The 20,061-nt window shown below is 35.3% G+C and overlaps 1 pseudogene; it reads left to right on the forward strand.

The window, feature by feature from the left end:
- Positions 1–7,616: 7,616 nt before the first annotated feature.
- LOC131595333 (putative wall-associated receptor kinase-like 16) lies at positions 7,617–10,643 on the forward strand (annotated as a pseudogene).
- Positions 10,644–20,061: the final 9,418 nt, after the last annotated feature.

Below are 20,061 nucleotides of genomic sequence, written 5' to 3' on the forward strand. Positions count from 1 at the left end.
AATTGTCACCCTTAAGTATAACTATACACGAATAAAATCCAATATTTTTTTTAAAAATACACAACACATAAACAAGAAAAAAGGAAATATAAGGCTATGTTTGGGAGTTTGGAGGGGAAGGGAGTGGAGGGCTTTAGAAAATAGAAAGAATTGAGTGAAAAAAATAAAGAGATTTTGGGTATGAGGGCTTTGGAGGGTTTGATTTTCTTCATAACATCAAAAACCCCATAAAATGGGGAACTCAAAAATTGTATTGAATGAGGACTTTGGAGGGTTTTGAAGGGCTTACATAAATTTTCCAAATATCTTTTAGGTTGTTATACTATTTTGAAAATTAAAAATTTTGTAATGATAATGACTTTTTTATAATTCTAAACAAAATCATTTTTTCAAAAAATGCCAAATATTTTTCTATATTTTTTTAAAAATTCGTTTTCGGAAGCCATCCCCTCCAAACTCCAAAACATAGCCTAAGAAAACGAAAGACGAAACACTCGCACTGCCAAGCCTACTCTGGCCATCCATATAACATCGTCCCCAAATCCGTATCATACCCTGATTATCTCTCAGCCACCAAATCATCACCATATATCGCCGCCGCTACATCCTGCAACCATAGACAAAAAAGCAACCTTCGTTACCCACTCGTCTAGTGACCAACCTTCATTGTCGAAGATACATAGTAATCTCTCCACACTTTACTTCTCTCTCTCTCTCTCGTGCACAGCAACCCTCATGTCTCTCTTTCTCTCATACATCGTTTAATTTTACTTTGACTATTATTTCTCAATTTTGATTTGGTATAGTTCAAATTTTAATATTCAGGGTTTTTAGATAAATTTTGTTGAATAAAAAAATTAATCCAAATTTAATTTGAATTTTTGTATTTCATCATTTCAATAAAACATGATACTTTTAAGAAATATGAAAGTTAAGATAAATCGGTCACATGGATGCTACATGAAACTGACAAAGACGCCACATGATAAAAAAAGTTAACTCTATTTGTAGGAAAATGACGAAAAAGACTAATATTATACAGTGAATAGATCAAAATGAACTATGAATACAACAGACGAAAAGAATATTTAACCTAAATATATGTAAAGAATATTGAAGAGTGTTCTGGACTGGGCCGAGCAGGTCCAGCTCTTGTTGCTAGCCGAGCAAGCCCAATACGTTTGGGCCCATTTCCTTGATTATCGTTACGAATCAGTCAAGCATGAAGACCACGTGTAACGCTTCAGCGAAGGATTCGGTCAACCTCCTCCGAATCCTACGCCACGCTCATCCAGAACGTGAGTCACCTGCTGACTCAGCCCTAGCAGAGGGTGTTCTGCCAGTTTCCTAGCACGTGGGCTTCCAACTGGATTTGGCCCAATTAGGAAACCTTGGCCCAGCGCTGGGGGCTATAAATACCCTCTTTCACCAGAGGGTCAGGTATTTATTCTTCACTTCTTAAACCCTCATTCTCTCTGATAGCTGCTGACTTTAGCATCGGAGAACCTTGCAGGTACCCCCCCATCCTGTTCATCAACCTAGATCCTGCTGCTGTGACGATCCACTCTGATCCGGTAAGATCAAAGAGTAATTCAATATTCATAAGATGAGCATCATAAGTTCTGATGTTGGCTGATCTTCTGATGGTTACTCAGAAGATAGTGTTGACCAGAAGTTCTACCTTCTGGGTCCTGTTAGCTTAACTATTTAGTTAGTAAGGGTACTTTAGTATTTTGTAGTACTGTACTGTTTGTACCTTAAACTTGTTCACTAAGTTTAGTCTGTTAGAGCTTAGGTGGCAAATTTTCTTTTGTATAAATAGTCTTGTAGTAGCTATCATTTATTAACAACGGAAGTAGAATATACAATATTATTCTCTCTCATTAATCTTTGTGTCGTTATTCTCTTTGTCATCATCTTTATTCTTTGTGCACCAACAATTGGTATCTAGAGCTCCGGTTCCAAACACAGGGAAACACGAGTGAACGTGAGTTTGTGTAACTGTGTGATTGATTTTGTTTCTGGGAAACAAAGTTGTGTTAAATCACATTTTTCTTGATTGTTTGTGGGTTAGGAAACACTGTGTGAGTGTGAGTGAAATCTAATTTTGTTGCCCAAGTTTAAAGATGAGTGGAAGCAACTTGAATACCAAACTTCCAGTTCTTGATGGCAAAAACTGGAATAGATGGATGATTCAAATGCGTGTATTATTTGGTGCTCAAAGATGTTCTAGATCTTGTCATTGGAGGATATGTTCCGGTTGCAGCGGATGCAACGGAAGAACAAAGAGAAGTGCAGAGAGAGACGAAGAAGAGAGATCAAAAGACGTTGTTCTTCATCCATCAGTGTATGGATGTGAATGTGTTTGAGAAGATTGCTGATTTTATGACGTCAAAGGAGAAATGGGATATACTGGTCAGGTGTTACGGTGGTGACGTATCAGTGAAGAAGGTGAAGCTTCAATCCCTGAGAAAGCATTATGAGAATCTCAACATGAAGAACAATGAGAAAGTTTCTAAGTATATCTCTAGAGTGATTTTGATCACTAATGAGATGAAGGCTTGTGGAGAAACTCTTTCTGAACAAGTAATCATAGAGAAGATATTGAGGTCACTTACTCCTCAATTTGATTATATTGTTGTATCTATTGAACATTCTAAAGATCTGGAAACCATGAGAATAGAAGAGTTGCAAAGTAGTTTAGAAGCACAAGAGTTGCGTCTGACTGAGAGAACTTTTGAGAGAGAAGTTGAGCAAGCTCTAAAGGCTTCTTTTGTCAAGAAACACCAGAAGCATAGACGTGGTGATAGATTCCAGAAGGAAGCATCAACTTCTGATGAGAAGAGATATCAGAAGGGAAAGGATAAGAAGAAAGTTCAATGTTACTGTTGCAAACAGTTTAGCCATTTCGCTAGAGACTGTTTGGAAAACAAAGGAAGGAAATCAGAAGAAGCAAATATAGCTAGAGGTGATTCAGAGGATGAACCTGTGCTATTAATGGCTTTAGAGTCTGACGGAAGATGTTTTCAGAGTGGTGGTATATGGACACTGGGTGTTCAAATCACTTGATTGGAAACAAACAATGGCTGATAGATTTTGACTCTGAAAGGAGGACAAAGATCAGATGTGCTGATGACAAGTACCTTTATGCAGAAGGAATGAGAAATTTCAAAGTCAGAGTGAAGAATGGGAAGAATGTTCTGATCAAAGATGTTTGGTATGTTCCTGGAATCAAAAGCAATCTGATGAGTTTGGGTCAGCTCATTGAAAAAGGTTTCTCAGTTGTTATGAAGAACAACCTCTTGAAGTTGTATGATTTCAATCAGAAGTTGATTATGCAATCTGAACAGGGAAGCAATAGAAAATTCAAGGTGAATGTAGAAACAACTGAAACAGAGTGTCCGAGTGCAGAAGGCTCAGAAGGTGATAGTAAGCTGTGGCATAAGAGGTTGGGGCACTTGAACTATAGAAGTCTAGGGCATCTAAGTTCTAAGAAGCTTGTACATGGCATTCCAAAGATTGTGAAGCCTGAGAAGTCGTGTGAGGTATGCATGAAAGGCAAACAACCCAGACTTCCATTTGTATCAGAAGTTGCTCCAAGAGCAAAGCATGCTCTGGGAGTAGTGCACTCTGATGTGTGTGGACCATTTCCAGAACCTTCACTTGGAGGAAATAGGTATTTTGTGTTTTTTGTGGATGAGTTCACAAGAATGACGTGGGTAACACTTATCAAGTTTAAAACTGAGGTGTTCACAGAATTCCAGAAGTTCAAGGTGAAGGCTGAGAAGCAGAGTGGTCAGAAGATAAAGATTCTCAGAACGGATGGTGGAGGTGAGTATAACTCTACAGAATTCCAGAAGTTCTGTGATGATAATGGAATTGAGCATGAGGTTACTGCTCCTTATACTCCTCAACACAATGGTCTGACTGAACGTAGAAACCGTACTTTGTTTTATATGACGAGAAGTATGCTAAAAGAGAAGAAGCTTCCTCACAATCTCTGGGGAGAAGCTGTTGTTACTGCAGCATATGTGCTCAACAGGATCCAACGAAGAGGCTGAAGGAAATTGTTTCTTTAGAGAAGTGGACTAAAGAGAAGCAAAGTGTTAGTCATCTGAAGGTTTTTGGTTCTGTGTGTTTCAAAGATGTTCCAGAAGCTAGAAGGAAGAAGCTGGATGATAGGAGCAAAGTGATGTTACTGGTGGGGTACCACAATACAGGTGCATACAAGCTCTATTGTCCAGAAACTAACAAAGTTGAAGTCAGCAGAGATGTCATTGTGAAAGAATCAGAAGTTTGGGATTGGAGAGAGTCTCAACCAACTTCTGATGTAGAGATAAATTTTGAAGAAGAGTTAGAGTCAAAAGATGAAGAATCTTATGAAGATGAGTCAGATGGTGAATCTGATTCTGATGATGATCCAGAGTCTGGTGGTAGTCATGATTATGGAAGGGAAAACTCTGAAGACGTAGAGTCTGGAGGACAAGCTTCTGGAAATGATCGTGAAGGTGGTGACTCTAGAGGTGGTGACTCTGGAGTAGGTGACTCTGAAGTAGCTCAAAGGCCACAAAGAGTCAGAACTATACCTAGAAGGTTTGCATATTTTGACATGTTGCAAGACACAAAAGTTGACTCAGAGGGAGATGTCATTCAGTGTGCCATATTAGTAGATTCTGAACCTATAAGTATTGAAGAAGCGCTCAAGAAGAAAGTCTGGTTGAATTCCATAAAAGAAGAACTTGAGGCTATAGAAAGAAACAAGACTTGGAAGCTGTTAGAACTTCCAAAGAAGAAGAAAGCCATCAGCGTCAGATGGGTTTTCAAGTTAAAGCTGAAGCCAGATGGATCAGTTGGTAAGCACAAAGCAAGGCTAGTGGCCAGAGGTTTTCTTTAGAAACCTGGACTAGATTACTTTGAGGTGTTTGCTCCTGTAGCTAGACATGAAACAATCAGGCTGGTGATTGCTTTAGCTGCAAACAGAGGTTGCTCCTTGATGCATGTGGATGTAAAGTCTGCATTTCTGAACGGTCCATTACAAGAGGAGGTATACGTGTCACAACCCCCTGGCTTTGTGAAAAAGAATCAGGAAGGGATGGTGTACAAATTACACAAAGCTCTGTATGAATTAAAGCAAGCACCCAGAGCTTGGAATTTGAAAGTTGATTCATTTTTCAAGAAGCAAGGGTTTCAGAAGTGTGAGATGGAATATGGAGTTTATGTGCAACATTCTTGAAGCAATATGATTCTGTTATGCCTTTATGTTGATGACATATTGCTTACAGGGAGTTGTCCAAAAGATCTGATGAAGTTCAAGAAGGTGCTGATGAATAAGTTTGAAATTACAGACCTTGGGAAAATGTCATATTTTCTAGGGATGGAGATTCTGTACTCAGAAGATGGAATCATTCTGCATCAACTGAAGTATGAATTGGAACTTCTGAAGAAATTCAAGCTGGAGAATTGCAAAGCTGCTGTTACACCGTTAGAAACGAATCAGAAGTTGGACTCTGAATCTGAAGGTGAAGATGTTGATGCTACGATCTTCAAACAACTGGTTTATTCTCTAAGGTATTTGTGTAATATCAGGCCTGATATATGCTATGCAGTTGGATTGGTTAGTAGGTTCATGAGTAAACCTAAGTGGTCCCATTACCAAGCTGCTGTCAGAGTCTTGAGATATATCAAGGGAACTCTGAAGTTTGGCATATTATTTCATTCTAGGAGAAAGGAAGAATCAGAGTTATTGAGTTACTCTAACTCTGATTGGTGTGGAGACAGAGATGATAGAAGGAGTACCTCTGGATATTTGTTCATGTTTCTGGGAGGTCCTATTTCTTGGAGTTCCAAGAAGCAAGCTGTTGTTGCTCTATCAACCTGTGAAGCTGAGTACATTGCAGATGCTGTAGCTGCATGTCAAGCTATGTGGCTTCTGAATCTATTAGAAGATCTGAAGATTAAAGTGAAGAAGCCTCTGAAGCTGATGATTGATAACAAGTCTACAATCAATCTTGCCAAGAATCCGGTGTTACACGGAAGAAGCAAGCATATTGAGACTAAGTATCATTTCTTGAGAAGCCAAGTCCATAATGGAACATTAGAAGTTGTGCACTATAGCACCCAGAAGCAGATGGCAGATGTTCTGACGAAGGCAATCAAGACCGATCAATTTCTTCGCTTAAGGAATGGAATTGGTGTTGTCAGCTTTGATTGAAGAATATGAATTAAGGGTTGGTATTGAAGAGTAATTCAATATTTAGAAGATGAGCATCAGAAGTTCTGATGTTGGCTGATCTTCTGATGGTTACTCAGAAGATAGTGTTGACCAGAAGTTCTACCTTCTGGGTCCTGTTAGCTTAACTATTTAGTTAGTAAGGGTACTTTAGTATTTTGTAGTACTGTATTGTTTGTACCTTAAACTTGTTCACTAAGTTTAGTCTGTTAGGGCTTAGGTGGCAAATTTTCTTTTGTATAAATAGCCTTGTAGTAGATATCATTTATTAACAACGCAAGTAGAATGTACAATATTATTCTCTCTCATTAATCTTTGTGTCGTTATTCTCTTTGTCATCATCTTTATTCTTTGTGCACCAACAAAGAATCATCAATATTCAGAAGATGAGCATCAGAAGTTCTGATGTTGGCTGATCTTCTGATGGTTACTCAGAAGATAGTGTTGCCCAGAAGTTCTACCTTCTGGGTCCTGTTAGCTTAACTATTTAGTTAGTAAGGGTACTTTAGTATTTTGTAGTACTGTACTGTTTGTACCTTAAACGTGTTCACTAAGTTTTGTCTGTTAGGACTTAGGTGGCAAATTTTCTTTTGTATAAATAGCCTTGTAGTAGATATCATTTATTAACAACGCAAGTAGAATGTACAATATTATTCTCTCTCATTAATCTTTGTGTCGTTATTCTCTTTGTCATCATCTTTATTCTTTGTGCACCAACAAAGAATCATCAATATTCAGAAGATGAGCATCAGAAGTTCTGATGTTGGCTGATCTTCTGATGGTTACTCAGAAGATAGTGTTGCCCAGAAGTTCTACCTTCTGGGTCCTGTTAGCTTAACTATTTAGTTAGTAAGGGTACTTTAGTATTTTGTAGTACTGTACTGTTTGTACCTTAAACGTGTTCACTAAGTTTTGTCTGTTAGGACTTAGGTGGCAAATTTTCTTTTATATAAATAGCCTTGTAATAGCTATCATTTATTAACAACGCAAGTAGAATGTACAATATTATTCTCTCTCATTAATTTTTGTGTCGTTATTCTCTTTGTCATCATCTTTATTCTTTGTGCACCAACAAAGAATCCAAAAAGGATTTCTGAATTTTCTACATTCTAATTAATTTACTGAAGTGATTAAGTCTTGCATCCTAGTCAATAGTCAGAAATTATAGATAGTGGAGGTCCACCGTGATAAGCACCTTACTATTAATTTTGTTCTACTTCTAATACAACAAAGAAGCCAATTTGGTAGGCAATTGAATAACTCAAACCGCGTGAGAAAAAAAATCAAATTTTGATCATCTCATCAACTAGTTAAAAAAATATAATCAACGTTTTTTAAACAGAAAAGTATATGCAACTTCAGAAAAATATACAATAGTATAGATTAAAGAAGCACATTCGATTGCAAAATTTTGAACTTGAAGTTCTGAAGGTAACATCCACAATTAATTAGCAACAATAATTTTATTTCAACTCTTTGTCTTGTTTATAATATATACGTTCAATTGGTCTAAGGCAATTCAAGAATAGTTCCTTTCTTCTGAAGAAAATTCAACAACAAATTTTATTTTTTTCATTGAAGAAAATACTGAGAAATTTCTTAAACAGTTGTATTAGCATATCATCACTATGACAGCATAAATATGTTAAGGTGCTTCTAAGATCCACAAATAAATCTTAGCTCTAAACAATGATTCTACCATTCACAATATTTCATATCATTGTTTTAATAATATCTCCTCCACTAGCCTCAGGTTGTAATTCAACATGTGGAAGTTTGTATATTCCTTTCCCATTCGGAATGGATGAACCTCATTGCTATGCACACAAATGGTTTGAAATAGAATGCAAATTAGGCAGAAATTCTTCTGATATTCCTAAACCTTACTTGAAGTCGTTAAATCTTGAGGTAAGAGATTTTGACGCAAACTCGAGCTTGGTTACAATTATGAGCCCAATTTACCATTCCAATTGTAAAAAAAAAACAAAAACAGTAGCAACAGTAATAAAATTGTTACTCTTAGCGACAGTCCTTTTGTCTATTCACAGGATGAAAACACATTTCTAGCTGTGGGATGTAACAATCTTGCTTTTCTTCAGTCAAACGGGACAACTGTTGGTGGTTGTGTATCAATTTGCGACAACGACAACAATAAGAGTAACAATTTCAATTTAGGTAACTACGATTGTAATGGAAAGTATTGTTGTAAGACTTCTTTGCCTTCACATCTTTCAGAGTTTAATGCAACAGTCAGAGGTTTAGGCGAACTGAGTAGTGGTGGGTGTGGTTATGCTTTGATTGCAAGGACTTATTGGATAATATTCGGTAGTTCGGATAACAGAGCATATGAGATTGAGAAATTGAATGAATTGAAGAATATGGAATATGTTCCTGCACTTCTTGAGTGGGAGATTTTGAATGATATGTTAATTAATTCCACATTTCAACTACCTCCAGATTGTTATGACTCCAACGTTACTTCTTTAAGTAGTAAAAACACTGGTAGGCAATGTCGATGCTCCGAGGGTTACTACGGCAATTCCTACCTTGCTGGAGGTTGCACAGGTTTTTCAATGTCTTCCTTTATATAGTATAATATGTCATAATGTTTTATCATTCTCGGGAACAATGTTGCAGACTTAGTTGCTTCTCTAAGAAATCATTAACAAATTTCCTTAGAACATCTTTATTACTACAGAAAGTAAAATAGATGTTTTTGAACTAAACATAGTTTATAAAGTTTATTGAATTTTATCTGGTTCCATGCCCCGTTTCTAATTCAATTTGACTTTAAGAAGAAATATATACGAATTTTAAACTTGGTTCTTTTGTTTCAGAAAATCAAAGATTTTCATATAAGAATAATCGGGTGAAGAAGTGGGCTATTAATGTAGGTATGTACCAAATTCATAAATGAAGAATAATAATTTTATAGCTTCTCATCGACCATGTCTGATGGTAAGCTAGAGCTTGGTAAACATGTATACTCACCACATATTTATAATCACCTAATATATGATGACCGTAGGAATTTCATCAAGTCTCGGATCCATCGGTTTGCTCATTGGTCTATGGTTTTTGTACAAATCTATAAAACGAAGAATGGTAAAGAAACGCAGAGAAAACTTCTTCAAAAGAAACGGTGGTTTGTTGTTACAAAAAAGAATGTCTTCAGGAGAAGTAAATGTTGATAGAACTACTCTATTCACGTTAAAGGATTTAAAAAAAGCCACCGACAATTTCAATAAGAATAGAGTTCTTGGAAAGGGAGGCCAAGGTACAGTTTACAAGGGCATGTTGGTGGATGGTAAAATTGTTGCAGTGAAAAAATTTAAGGTTGAAGGAAAGGTTGAAGAGTTCATCAATGAGTTTGTGATTCTTTCACAAATCAACAATAGAAATATTGTCAAACTATTGGGATGTTGTTTGGAGACAGAAATTCCGTTGCTTGTTTATGAATTCATTCCCAATGGTAATCTTTTTGAGTATCTGCATGACCAAAATGACATGGGACATGCGTTTGAGAATTGCCTGCGAAATTGCTGGAGCTTTATTTTATTTGCACTCAGTTGCATCTCAACCTATTTATCATAGAGACATCAAATCAACAAATATACTATTGGATGAAAAGTATAGGGCAAAAGTAGCAGATTTTGGAGCATCAAGAATAATTTTAATTGAAGATACTCATCTTACCACAATGGTTCAAGGTACTTTTGGATACATAGACCCGGAGTATTTTTACACTAGCCAATTTACCGAGAAAAGTGATGTTTATAGCTTTGGAGTAGTCCTTGCTGAACTTTTAACTGGTAAAAAGCCAATATCTTCTACAACAACATCCGAGGATTCACAAAATTTATCTTCCTATTTTGTTCAGTGTATAGAGGAGAATATGTTGTTTGACATTATTGACAAAAGGACCATAGAAGGAGGGGAGAAAGAACATATCATTGCAGTTGCAAATCTTGCATATAGATGCTTAGAAATAAATGGAAGAAAACGACCAACTATGAAAGAAGTCACATTAGAATTGGAAGGGATCAGTGGATTCAATAACAAGTTTAATGCACAACAAAATGACGAGGAAATTGAGTTTTATGGAATTGAACAATATCAACCTTGGGATGGGTTTTCTGCATCAAATTCATTATCAATTATGAGCAACCAAACACACTCCACAGACTCGAAGCTTATGCACATTCGTGCAATAGAATAGTTTTTTTTGTTTTTTTTTTTAGAATAGTTGATTTGCTTAATTTCTTTTCTTTGGTATTAATTATTGTATCATTTTATTACAAATAAGAGTTTGCTTAGAATTTGAAAATCAGATTTATGGATAGTGAATTACATTTGGTGTATTTTGTAAGCATAAAACTTAACGGTCATTTGCTTAAGGTCTTGTGTGTAAAGATGTGAGAATAATGTTTTTAAAAATAAGATATTACCATTTACTGTAGTTATTCTCCTTTTCTTTCCTTTTTTACATGAATGATGGTAAGATGCCTTGAAAGTCTGTGACAATAAAATGTTATCATGGATGGTTGATTGGTAGAGGAGGTTGATCTCGAAGATGGTATTGGTTGAACAATCCAAAGATGTAGATACTGATTCCTCGATATACCAGTTCACATAAGCCCCTCAAGCACAAGGATTGAAAGGGAAAAATGATTAAGTCTAAAATACAAGCAGTACGACTTGAGATCAGTACGACTTGAGATTGTCTTTAATTAGTAGGAAATTTGCTTCTCTGTAGTTTTAATTCATAATATTTCGTAGGGAGTCGCCCGTAGACATGAGGATACCTTGGAGGGTTTCAACATAATCCACCGAGAGAATAGGTCGCAGGTGCAAGGATACCCTTAAGGGTTCTAGAATAGTGTCCTAAGTATCCCATAGGCTCAAGGATACGTCGGAGGATTATTCCAGTATAATATCCTGTAGGCGCAGGGATACCCTAGAAGATTTCAACATAATTCCTCGTAGGGAGTATCTTGTAGGCACAAAGTTAGTCCGGCGGGTGCCAGCAAAATGCCCCGTATGAAATAGCTTGTATGCACAAGGATATTTTGGAGGGTTCGAACATGTTACCTCTTAAGGCCTTGAATATGTTGTCTAGTCGTGTGCCTGGTTCATAGCATTGATGAGTTTATTTGACTTTTTCATCTTTTATTTGTGAATCTTTATCTTTTGACAAGCTTAGAAATTTATGACATTTATCTTTAATCATACCGGCTTATAATGTTGCAAACTTATCATTGTAAAATAGCTACCAGTGTAACAATAAATAAAACTAAAAATTATGCTTTATTTGGCACACTAGCCAACGGCTGGCTTAACCTGGCCTTACTTACTCTATTGGGCGAGCTATACTTTGCGGCGGCGTTTTTGACTTTGTCCTAATAGGGATAGTCCAATTATTCCCAACTTTAAAGTAAGTGTATAGCCACAAACCTCCCTCATTATGATGGCATATGCCTTGCCGTTGATTTAATTCAATCTACCTTAAAGGCTCATATCATAACAACGGATAGTCATTTATTCATTGATATTTTGCTTTCATATTAACAGAAAAATGTATAATAAAATATAATGCAGTGTAGTCCAACAACTATAGAATAAGCATCCCAAATTCTTAATTATTTTCAATATCATAAAGTAGTATGTTTTGCGGCAAGGAGTTAGGGACATAGAATCTATTTTGTTCAATGGTAGCAAGAGGTAAAATTAGCATATGTAGAAGTTCATATTATTATCACCTTTCCGAGCTACAACTAAAATAAATATATGTACTACCAAAAAAAAAGTTGTTAAGTCGGTTAAAAATAACTTGTTAAGTCGGTTGAAAATAACTTGTTAAGTTCACCAAGGAATTACAGACGTAAGAAGTTTTGTCTCTTAAGTCGGATTTGGATCTGACTTAATAAAACATTATTAGATCATTTAAAGGTCGACTTAATAAGTCTAGGCTATTTGAAAGCTTACAATTCATACCCGACTTAATAAGATTATTTCTTAAATCGAATATGCTTAACCGACCTAAAAAGTTCTATTTTTTGAAATCACATATTTCTATATCACATATATGATATACTTTTATTTAAGACTTTGAATTTTTTTTTAATTAAATGTAATCGAAATACTAAACTGTGCAAGTAAAACACAACAAAAACAATCACACCCATGTATATGTAAATTATTTGACAAAGTAGCATAGAGGAAACAACTGTTAGTCATACGGAAGAAGGCCTTCTTCAAGTGGTTCCCAAGTGTCGGTATATCAGTCCATCCAATTACTGTGTTTTGATGCAGACCAATAATCCTTCTCTGAAACAGGTAGAAAGATCAGGTCACAACAGTTAGGGATGCTCATGGACGGTTTTTGTCCATAACCAATCCATATCCATATATTATCCATATGGTATAACCGAATTTTAAAACCAAATTTCATAACCGGATTTATTTTTTCAAAACCGGTTATAAACCGGATATCCATGACCAAATTTTATAACCGGTTTTAAATTTAAAATTTTCATTTTAAAAATTTAATTTTAAATTAAGTTATTAAAATATTAGTATTTTTGGAAAATCGACTTTTCATTTTTTTAAAGACACGATTTTTCAAAAAAACTCGAATTTTTCATTTTTTCAAAATACTCAATTTTTTGTTTTTAAGGAAAAAAAACTCGATTTTTTCGTGTTTCCGAAAAAAAGTCAATTTTTTTGTGTTTCCGAAAAAACTAGATTTTTTTTATTTTTCAAAAAAACTCAATTATTTCGTTTTTTCAAAAAAAACTCGATTTTTCATTTTTTCAAAAAAAACTCGTTCTTTCATATTTCTGCATTTTTTCGAAAAAAACTCGATTTATCATTTATTTTAGAAAAACTCAATTTTTTCTTATTTCCAAAAAACTGAATTTATTCGTATTTCGAACCAACTCGATTTTTTTCGTATTTTCGAAAAACTCGATTTTTTCGTATTTAAAAAAAAAACTCTATTTTTCAATTTTTCAAAAAAACTCGATTTTTCATATTTTCGAAAAACTCATATTTTTGGTATTTTCAGAAAATTCGATTTTTTCGAACTTTCGAAAAACTCGATTTTTCATTTTTATGTTTTTTTCTTCTTTCTGCAAAATATTTTAAAAATTTATATTTTTTTGTGATTTAAAAATAATAGACCAATTAAATTTTTATGTTGGATATGGTTATCCAAAATATGAATTTGGTTAAAACCATATTAATAATATATCTAAAATATGGATTTGGTTAAAACCATATTGATAATTAACCGGTTTTTAATAACCGGTTATGGATATGGATATGGATAAATCCAATAACCGGTTTATTTGAACATCCCTAACAACAGTCAACCAAACAAAATGCTAACCATTTTAATCCATAGAGATATCTCTACCCACACCCACCTTTATTAGTTGTACGTCCCATTGCTTTGAGAACGATTTCATCAGTTCCTTTCTCCTACAGAAAACATATGCAGCGCAAAATGTAAATAAATTTCACAAAAAAAAAAAAAAAAGAAAAATATTAGTTCATTTTAAATGACACCAAACAAATTATTAAAAGATAAAAGTCATAAAATCATCGTAATTGAGGAAAAACCAAATTTTATTAGCGACCAATCTTATCCAACCTACTTCAATCAAGAACAAAAAAAAAAAAATGCATAAAGTGATAACTAACTTGAAAAAGTTATAACTAACAAGAAAAATAAAAAGAAATGCATAATGTTTGTGGCACTACATTATGATTGTATTATGAAGAATTAATGGATATTGCAACTAATTAAATTACTCATGAAAATAATCTCAATTATAAAGAATCAGTTGGGGTATGACGACATATGACTTATCTTTCCTAAGTCCAATATCATCTGCAAGCTCAATGATATTAGCTGTTCAAAACAACATTTTATGTATTAAAGAAAAGATATTATGAATATTTCACATTAACATGTCATCTAGTAATTGGTATCACGAAATGATCCAATGGATTTCATTCAAAGGTATTGTCGATTCAACCACAATAATATTGCATTCATTTCATCTGTTCTATCTACTCTATCTACTGTGGTTAGGTTTTTTAATAGTATGTCACTTTATTTTTTAAGTGACTAAGGCCTGAATAGATGTCAAACAAAATAACCATTACTACTACTGAGTATGAAAAAACATTGAACATCCAAAATATTTCACGACATTCATTCAATATTAATACGATTTGCACTTAATTATTGTTGGTTTGAATAAAATTTCAACTCAACATGACTTAATTCACACAACTAAAAGCTAATTTCCATAACATCTTACAGTGTAAAGGTTTTTTGTCGAGAGTAGCAAAAAAAGGTGATAGATAAAGGCCATACATATTATCGACATGTCAGCTCTTGCAATATGCATACTGCTGACATGTTAGAACCTGCAAAATGCTTAACCAATGTATTAAAACTTGTAGAAAGCTTATCAGCAACATATTGGAGCTTGCAAAAGAATTATCAGATTGGAAAATTTTACCATTTGTTCCTTCCACCATGCCTTTTTCCTTTCCTACTAGTATAACAAAAAAAATGGATACTTGGGGTTTGGGAAAAATCTTAACTAACAAAAATTCCTTGCCACAAGCATAATTGTAAATACTATAACCTACACATTAATTTTAATAGGAACAATCTACTTTCTAGCACCTTAAATCAATCCAACATATGATGAAAAATTAAATGCATATAGAACATGCTTTGACTAATTGATCTTCTGTCTCAAGAGGTTGAAAGGATGTATCTTAGTGATGCCTATGAAGACAAAAACCTTGAAATTCTTAGTGATAGGATCCAAGCAATTATTAAATAAGCAGCCTCCAGCCTTTCTGTTGGTGTTAGCCTTGGACAATAGTTTGGATATTTGTATTGAATTATTTATTAATAATAAAAGATATTTTTTATGGGTTAAATATGTTTTTGATATTATAAAATTATCAATTTTTTTTTGTCACTATAAAAAAAATGACATGTTTTATTCCCTACAAAATTATTATGCACGTAGTTTTAGTTCTATTGTTAACCCAGTGTATTTTTAAATGATTCTTTTGCAGACATGTTTAGAACGTTATAAAAAAAATTTTGAAAAAAATTTAAAATTTAATTTCTAAGTCGAGATTTTCATTATCGAAAAAAAATTAAAATAACCATGTTTTAAAAAAAATACAAAAAACTATAATTTGGAAGAATTTACAGAAATGACCAGGTTTGGTATGGCACCCAGGTGCATGAACCACCTGGGATGGCGCCTACCTTTAATTTTTAGGTGTATGTGGCGCCAATGTTGTCCCTAAATTAGGGTTGCCATCTCAGATGGCACATTAGTGTAAAAAAAATTGTTTTTTTTTATTTTAATAAATATTGATTGAACGATTCAAAAAAAATCGGAAACAAACAATTTCATTAATTTAAACTAATAGATACATTAGAAAACAATAGAAACAACAACTGATAAAGGGAATTTAAAATACGATTTGTGTCGTCAATAAGGTCGGTGTCAAGGAAATCGTCAAGGTCACCGTGACGTCTTGGAAGCTGACTGTCGTAAATTCGGTTACCCATTCCCCATAGCTTTGAAATGATGGTGGGGGAGGGGGTGGAGTTATGATTTCTGGTTGGTAGCACTCAGCGGCACTTGCACTTCCTTGATAAAAGGCAAATGTTTCAGTTGGTGTTGCGTAGCCATATGGACTACGGTGGTGAGAAGCTTGTGATATTAATGGGTTGCGGCGGTCACATTTATCTTATGGACCCAAGTCGGGACTTAGTTGGACTCTTGAGGAACCAGCCTCGTTGTGTTGGATGAATGGAATAGAGGAGACTGCCACTTAGTAATGGGTGGGTCGTCTACGGTTTTGGCGGGTGGTTGACTGCGTGGTTGAAATAGTGGTTGGGACTGGGTTTGATATGGGTTGTGTTCTTGGTATTAGTCTTGTTGTTGGTAAAGTGGATGAGACTGAGTTTGGAATGGGTTGTACTCTTGGTAGTTGTGTTGTTGGGAGTTGTACTGGTATTGGGTTTGTTTTGGGTACTGTTGTTGTTGGTGGTGGTGGTGTTGTTGTTAGAACAAGATTTGTTCTGATCAATATTCTTAGTTTTGATGATAACAAGGATATGAATTTTGTGTGAGATAATGTGGTACTCTAATACATTGCAATTTCCATTTCAGGAAATATATAAAGAGTATGCACAAATCAGCGCTCAGAAGCTTTGTCTCAGAAGGTTCAGCATGCAACATCAGAACATGGTCTGGCAAGACATCAGAAGATGGTCAAGGCAGAATCAGAACATGGGTCTATGGAAGCATCAGAAGAACTTGAGATCAGAAGCAGAAGCACTGAAGTTCTCATGGTATCACGCTCAGAAGCACTTCAAGGTCAGAAGACAAGAAGATGCTTTGCACCAAGCTGTTTGACTCTGATGATATTCAAATATTATATTCACAAACATCAGATCAGAAGAAAGTACAAGTGGCAGGCTACGCTGACTGACAAAAGGAACGTTGGAAGCTATTAAAGGCAACGTCAGTAGACACAGCGTGAACAAGGCTCGAGGTAGTTGACAAAAGCGTGAAACATTAAATGCAAAGCTGTACGGAATACGCAAAGCATTAAATGCGCTTAACGGTCATCTTCTCAAACGCCTATAAATATGAAGTTCTGATGAGAAGCAAGGTTAACAACTCTGAACCAAATTCTGTGAATATTAACTTGCTGAAACGCTGTTCAAATTCAAAGCTCAGAAACTTCATCTTCATCAAAGCTCACTACATTGCTGTTGTAATATATTAGTGAGATTAAGCTTAAACGTTAAGAGAAATATCACTGTTGTGATTATAGCTTTTCAGAAGCATTTGTAATACTCTTAGAATTGATTACATTAATTTGTAAGTAACTAGAGTGATCAAGTGTTGATCAGAATACTCTAGGAAGTCTTAGCTTGTGTCTAAGCAGTTGTAATTAGAGTGATCACGTGGTGGTCAGGATACTCTAAGAAAGTCTTAGCTTGTGCCTAAACATTTGTTCCTGGAGTGATCAGGTTGTGATCAGGATACTCTAGAAGACTTAGTCGCGGACTAAGTGGAAAACCATTGTAATCTGTTGCGATTAGTGGATTAAATCCTCAGGTGAGGTAAATCACTCCGTGGGGGTGGACTGGAGTAGTTTAGTTAACAACGAACCAGGATAAAAATAACTGTGCAATTTATTTTTATCGTTCAAGTTTTTAAGACTACACTTATTCAAACCCCCCCTTTCTAAGTGTTTTTCTATCCTTCAATTGGCATCAGAGCGCCGGTTCTAAGGTGCAAGCACTTAACCGTGTTTAGAAAAGATTCAGGAAGAGAAAAACGCTTCAGTAAAAGATGGCTGGTGAATCTCAATCAAATCCAACTGCATCTACATCTGGCTCTGCTGAGCAATACAATGGTAACAATGGTTATACTAGACCACCAATATTCGATGGTGAAAACTTTGAATATTGGAAAGATAAACTGGAAAGTTACTTTCTTGGTCTGGATGCTGATCTATGGGATCTTCTGTTGGATGGTTACAAACATCCTGTTAAAGCTACTGGTGTAAGGCTCACGAGAAGCGAAATGAATGATGATCAAAAGAAAGATTTCAAGAATCATCACAAATGCAGGACTGTTTTGCTGAATGCTATCTCTCATGCTGAGTATGAGAAGATATCTAACAGGGAAACGGCTCATGACATATATGAGTCCTTGAAGATGACTCATGAAGGAAATGCTCAAGTCAAGGAGACCAAAGCTCTTGCTCTAATCCAGAAATATGAAGCCTTCAAGATGGAGGATGATGAAGATATTGAGAAGATGTTCTCAAGATTTCAAACTCTAACTGCTGGATTGAGAGTTCTGGATAAAGGCTACACCAAGGCTGATCATGTAAAGAAGATTATCAGAAGCTTACCCAGAAGATGGGGTCCAATGGTAACAGCATTCAAGATTGCCAAGAATCTGAATGAAGTTTCTTTGGAAGAGCTTATCAGTGCCTTGAGAAGCCATGAAATTGAGCTAGACGCAAACGAGCCTCAGAAGAAAGGTAAGTCTATTGCATTAAAATCTAATATTAAAAAATGCACTAACGCTTTTCAGGTTAGAGAAGAAGATCCTGAAGAATCAGAATCTGAAGAAGAAGAAGATGAACTATCCATGATCTCCAGAAGGGTGAACCAACTCTAGAAGAGCAAGCAAAGGAAGTTCAGAGGCTTCACAAGTTCAAAGAGATTTGAACGTGGAGAATCTTCTAGTGACAGAAGATCTGACAAGAAGAAGGTTGTCTGCTATGAGGCAATGAGCCTGGACATTACAAGAATGAGTGTCCGAAACTTCAGAAGGAGAATCCCAAGAAGAAGTTTCATAAGAAGAAAGGTCTTATGGCAACATGGGATGATTCTGAATCAGAATCAGAATCAGACTCTGAAGGAGAGCAAGCCAACTTTGCGCTGATGGCTACAGAAGATGATGGATCAGAATCTACATCAGAATCGGATTCTGAAGAGGTATTTTCTGAACTATCTAGAGAAGAGTTAGTTTCCAGTCTAACAGAGCTTCTTGAATTAAAAGCTCATCTTAGTATCAAATACAAAAAGCTGAAAAAGCAATTTGAATTTGAAACTAAGAAGCTTGAGTTGGAAAATTCTGAATTAAAAGAAAAAGTTTTAAAATTATCCAATAATGTTGGATCTCCTTCTGATTCAGAAAAATTCACTCCCAATCTGAATCATATTCTGAAAGAATATGATTTATGTTTCAGGAAGTTCTTATCTAGAAGTATTGGCAGAAGTCAGCTAGCTTCTATGATATATGCTGTGTCTGGGAACAAGAGAGTTGGCATTGGTTATGAGGGTGAAATCCCATACAAGCTTGAAACTGTGGATGATATGAAAATATCATACAAGCCTCTGTATAACCAATTTAAATTTGGCCACTCCCATGATATTAATCACACATCACATGCACAAAGTTTTCACATAACACACACCAAGAAGCATGTGACACAACCTAAGAAATATCATGGAACTAAGAATAAGAAGTATCATATTGTTCCTCCTGCTAAATATTTTGCTAAACCCAAGTTCAATCAGAACTTGAGGAGAACTAACAAGAAAGGACCCAAGAAATTGTGGGTACCTAAGGAGAAGATAATTTCTGTTGCAGATATCCTTGGCGGCAAAGAGGACAGAAAGTAAAATGTCATGGTACCTGGACTCTGGGTGCTCGCGACACATGACGGGAAGAAGGTCTACATTCTAAGACCTGGTGCTTAAACCAGGTGGAGAAGTCAAGTTTGGAGGAGATCAGAAGGGCAAAATCATTGGCTCTGGAACCATAAGTCTTGGTAACTCTCCTTCCATAACTAATGTACTTCTTGTAGAAGGATTAACGCATAACTTATTGTCCATAAGTCAATTAAGTGACAATGGTTATGATATAATCTTCAATCAAAAGTCTTGCAAGGCTGTAAGTCAGAAGGATGGCTCAATCCTATTTACAGGCAAGAGGAAGAACAACATTTATAAGATTGATCTTTCTGATCTTGAGAAGCAGAAGGTGACTTGTCTTATGTCTGTTTCTGAAGAGCAATGGGTCTGGCACAGAAGATTAGGACATGCTAGTTTGAGAAAGATTTCTCAGATTAACAAACTAAATCTAGTCAGAGGACTCCCAAATCTGAAATACAAATCAGATGCTCTTTGTGAAGCATGTCAGAAGGGCAAGTTCTCCAGACCTGCATTCAAGTCTAAGAATGTTGTT

This window comes from Vicia villosa, linkage group LG4 (genome assembly GCF_029867415.1).
Source record: "Vicia villosa cultivar HV-30 ecotype Madison, WI linkage group LG4, Vvil1.0, whole genome shotgun sequence".
Lineage (NCBI taxonomy): Eukaryota > Viridiplantae > Streptophyta > Magnoliopsida > Fabales > Fabaceae > Vicia > Vicia villosa.